This window comes from Trichomycterus rosablanca, chromosome 11, assembly GCF_030014385.1.
Source record: "Trichomycterus rosablanca isolate fTriRos1 chromosome 11, fTriRos1.hap1, whole genome shotgun sequence".
Taxonomy (NCBI): Eukaryota; Metazoa; Chordata; class Actinopteri; order Siluriformes; family Trichomycteridae; genus Trichomycterus; species Trichomycterus rosablanca.
Window position 1 is genome coordinate 10,113,884 of NC_085998.1, and position 5,409 is coordinate 10,119,292.

Genomic DNA, 5,409 nt, shown 5'->3' on the forward strand with positions numbered 1-5,409 from the left:
CACAGATCAACCTTAGGCTTAGGGGGGCTTAGTTAGCTAGCAGCTAAGGATAAAGCGGTGATAAAACATGGAAATAAATAGATAGATAGATAAGGTACTGGTCTAGTAAGTAAGAGATTGCTGGTTCAAGCTCCACCACTGCCAGGTTGTCACTGTTCAGCTCTTGAGCAAGGCCCTTAACCGTCAGTTGCTTAGACAATATACTATTACAGTACTGTATGTTGCTTTGGATAAAAGAGTCTGCTAAATTCTGAAAATGTAGATAGATAGATAGATAGATAGATAGATAGATAGATAGATAGATAGATAGATAGATAGATAGATAGATAGATAGATAGATAGATAGATAGATAGACATCAGCTTTATCCTGGACAGGGTCAAGCTCTGGTTCCATCGGGAAACACTGGGTACAAGTCAGGAATACCCTGGGCAGCATGCCAATCCATCGCAGAGCTTAAACAAGTGATGGTCTTAATGGTGCGTTTTGCAGTTTACTGAATGTAGGTGCAGATGGTGCAGCGTGGACACCCTGTGAGACCCCCTGTGTCACTCTTACTCCTCTCCACTTTAGATTAGTTATTCAGAAGTAAAATATGATTAGTTCCAACCCAATTAGTGAGTGAAATATGACACGTACATATGAAGGTCCAGTCAGAAAGATGGGGTGGAGGTAAAACTGTACAGGTGAATAAACCGGGAAAAAGAAGACAGGTGCTGCATAGTACTGGAAAAAGCACTTGGGTTTAAATTTGTGTACTTAAATAACAGTGTGTAGGAGAAAATTATAGAAATAAAAGACAAAAGCAGGAGTGCAAGAAGGACAGAGGGTTGTGACTCAGTGCCGACACCTAATAGCCTGAAACTAATGTCAGACTGATCACCATCACACAAGAAACATGAGTTATATCTTCTTGACATCCTGCACAGATCTCTAGTGCTGTATGTAAATGTCATGCTTTTAAAATCACAGTTTAACAGACCTGCTGTTTATCAATACAGTGGTAGCTTGTAAGTCGACGTCCTCTAAACTCAAAATCTTTGAAACTCGACGCCATTCGTCGAGAAATATGTACCCTTAAGCTCGACATTTACCTTGTCGAGCATTCTTTAAAAATGTGTTTATTTAATTTTAAATTAACAATGAACAGCCGCTTTGTTCAGTGCTTGGCTTAAGCGGTGCAATGAGATGTCATCAAAGTGCGCATATGAGACGAATCTGCTTTTGTGTAAAATACTGTCAAATTCACTCTGAAAGCTCCACATGTATGTGTTTAGCTGGATTTTTCTCCTGTTTCACTTTTAAACTTGTGTTATAGCTCGGGGTGCAGACAAATTGTAAGAATCTGCTTTTTTTTTCAACAGAGTCTAAAGCGCTTATCGAAGGAACACTAAACCCGTCTTAATAATTACTGCTCATAAGTTCTCTCCACTAATGAAATCCTTGCTCGTTGTTTTAGTACAATAAGTGTGTGTAACTGAGACGGGGTGACACACCCGACCCTGGCTGCCCCGGAAGGAGAGGCTGTGCCAGCACTGCACTCTCAATACAGTAGAGACAGAGCTGCACTTCCTCACCCAATGTACCAAGTACCACCACATCCGGGCCCAATTCTTCCCCAGATTTAACAACATCATCCCCAACTTCAACTCCCTCCCAGACCCCGACAAACTGCCCCACCTACTGGGGGAGCACAGAGAGAGCTGCACACTAGCAGCACTTTACACACACATCTGCCACCAGGTGAGGGACAGTGGGTGACCATGTCTCACACACACGCACGCACACACACAACACATTTTTATGACTACCTCATTACTGTTAATGTTACCTTTTTATTGTTACTATTTGCACTGTTTTTATTATTATTTTATTCTATTTTATTTTTTGCATCTGTAACCATTTTGTAAATATTTGTTCTTTCTTATTGTTATTTTTCTTTTCTCTGTAACTGAGCTTTGGCAATACGAATGTCCTTATTTATCATGCCAATAAAGCTTTCTTTGAGTTGTGTTAAGTCACGTTTTGTGGACTGCCACAAAAAACACACATAGTAAATAACGGCACAGCCAGCGCCAAAGCTATTGTGCCGCCTATCATATGAATGCACCCTTACTGACTGGAATACGATATTCCAAGATCAAGCATCTCCACGATTAGGAAGCATAAGGAAACAATAAAGAAGAGGTAAAGTGCAGGTTATTGTATTTTTTTTTATTGATTTTTAACTGTTTTAATAGTATTTCAGTGTTTTATATTATATTTGTGTTATTTTCAGTGCATAAGTGTCAAATTATTTTACATAAGCCTAAAATATATGCAGTTCCACAGGACCATGGAGCATATTAACAGGTTTCCCATACATCCTTATGGGAAAAATACCTTGAAACTCAACGTCTTTAAAACTCAACGCCACTCCCAGAACCAGCTGATTTATAGTTTCCACTGAAGTTACCACTGTAATTAATATAGAATTTCTCTGAGGAATGTGCTGTGGAACATGCTTTATGCTTTAACAAACCTGAATCCACAGTGCTTATAATTAGCTCCACAAGCTTTGTAGTGTCTGTTGAATTAAACTTCTGTTTTCGGCTAAGCTGTTGTTTAAAATTTTTACTGATTTCTCAAGGTGCTGGAACAGAATAAGAACATTTAGAGGTTAACTACATTTGGGTTTTTGCCAAAAGTTTTGATCAGTGTTCAGTGGCTGTAATAAAGTCTGGCTATTACACCACTCACCTTGACCTGGGTTAATAAGCTCCCAGTCAGCGCAGCCCCAACCCCATATATCTGTCTGCACTTGTGCTGTCTCGCGTGTGTGTGTGTACGTGTGTGTGTGTACGTGTGTGTGTGTGTGTGTGTGTGTGTGTGTGTGTGTGTGTGTGTGTGTAAAAAGACAGATTTAGGAGTACAAATATCTTAAGTGTTATTAAATATGTTAATAGGTAAAGCTTTTACTGTACTGGGCGGCACAGTGGCTAAGTGGGTAGCACTGTCGCCTTACAGCAATAAGGTCCTGGGTTTGATCCCCAGGTGGGGTGGTCCGGGTCCTTTCTGTGTGGGCAGTTGTAGCCTAGTGGTTAAGGTACTGGACTAGTAATCCAAAGGTCACTGGTTCAAACCCCAGCACTGCCAGGTTGCTGCTGTTGGGCCCTTGAGCAGGGCCCTTAACCCTCAATTGCTTAGACTGTATACTGTCACACTACTGTAAGTCGCTTTGGATAAAAGCATCTGCTAAATGCCGTAAATGTTATGTAATGTAATGAGTTTGCATGTTCTCCCCGTTTCCATGTGGGTTTCCTTCGGGTGCTCCGGTTTCCTCCCACAGTCCCAAGACATGCAAGTGAGGTGAATTGGAGACATTGTGTACAACCTTGTATAATGAGTAACTTCCGTTGCTGTCATTAATGTAAACAAAGTGTAAAACATGACGTTAAAATCCTAATAAACAAACAAACTAACTAAATGTACTAAATTATTTTCCAAGCTGGCAATTTCTGATTCCCTACCTGCACCACCTCTTGGAATTGGCCAAGGAGAGCCACAGACTAGCACTCCCTCCAGTCCCCGGCTGCTTCTTTTACATCAGCCAGCGGTGCATTAACACTGTATGTGAATCCTCCGCCACTTGTGTCAGCATCTCAACCAGACAGCAATGAGGAATGACATTGTGGAAGAATGGAAGAAACCCCACCCAACCTTTTCTCCCTCAGACACACCCAAACGTGTCTGTTGAGTCTGCTGGACGCATGGCCAGGTCACTAGGTCTGATGAGATATGAACCCAAGAGCTCAAGCTTTCTGCTGTGTTGAGCTAGTGTATTAGACCGCTGCTCCACCAGGGTGCCTGGAATTTTTCATTACAAACCTAAACTCAGTAAGTCCACTTACAATGTGTACATTGTCAATAATGTAACATTTTACAATGTAAATATTATTTTGTTTATTACATTTTAAGAAACATAGAAGACACTGTAGATGAAGGGTTCTCAGCCTGCCAATTGTGCCTCATTGATGTCGGGTCTGCATTTTTGTAATTAACATAGATTGCTAATGCACATTAGTGCATGAAAGTGACCTATGGAACCCATGGTTACTGTTGTGGACCAGTTGGGATAAAGGTCTAGATGTACTTTTGACCAGTGGATAAGCACATTAACCAAATATTGGACACTACTTCCTAACAAGTCAGATTTATAATAACATTAATAATAGGAGTCATAATGGCTCAGTGAGTAACGTTGTTGCCTCATAGCAAAAAGGTCCTGGGTTCTATTCCCAGATGGAGCGTTCTGGGTCCTTTCTGTGTGGAGTTTGCATGTTCTCTCTGTGTCTGCATGGGTTTACTCCAGGAGCTCCGGTTTCCTCCCTCCCGGCACCCCTTTTGAACAACAGCCAATTGTTGGTCGTGTAGGCGCCCAGCCTGCTGGATGGCAGAGCTGAGTTTCGAACCGACGCGATACTTTAAAGATAAAATAGAATAGAAAATAAAATTTAAAAAAATCCAACAGGAACTATGATGTGCAAAGGTCTAAAAAGACAGTTTAACTGTTTGACCTTTATTGAGTCATTAGATAATCTCTTATTCTAGCTTATATAGTAAAGTAAAACCCACATATGACAACAAAAGACCTTCAGGATTGTTGGAATGTTTAGCTGACACCTGAGTGGTGCCACATCATGCTACTGTGCACTAACTATTGCACAAACATGGTCTTGTTGAAAGAGTCACTAGAAGAAAACCTTTTGTGCAACCTTATTACAAAATACCTAAAGTAAGCAAGACCACATCTAGAAACATGCGCCAGGGAAGATTCAGGATGGGTGGGTTTGGTGAAGCAATCCAAATTACAAATGAATGAAAGAGGTTAAAGACTGCAAGTCGAGACTGCAGTGCCAACAATGCTGCTCCTACTAGATGGGATGGAAACCTGTCGTGTTTGCACCAAAATGTCCAGAATTACAACGACTTTATCACAGACTGGACTGAACAATGAAGAACTCCAATTATTTTTTGCTAGTTACAACTTTCAGTTCAATTTAATTTTGTGTTTGTATGATTTGTGTAAATCCTATTTGTTCAAAGTATCCTCCAGGTCACCCAAAGAGGATGGAGGTCCCTGCTGAGTCTGGTTCCTCTCAAGGTTTCTTTCTGTAATTTGAAGGGAGTTTTTCCTTGCCACTGTCGCCCTTGGCTTGCTCAGTAGGGTTTTTTGTGTGTGTTGGTCCTGGATTCTGTAAAGTTGCTTTGAGACAATGTCCATTGTAAAAAGCGCTATATAAATAAATTTGACTTGACTTGATGAACAGTAAGTGTGTTGCAGCAATGTTACCAAGAAAACTATTAACTTTATCCCACCCGCTGTTACATGTGCTGAATAATCAAACCCTCACTGCACATCAGCAGGGCT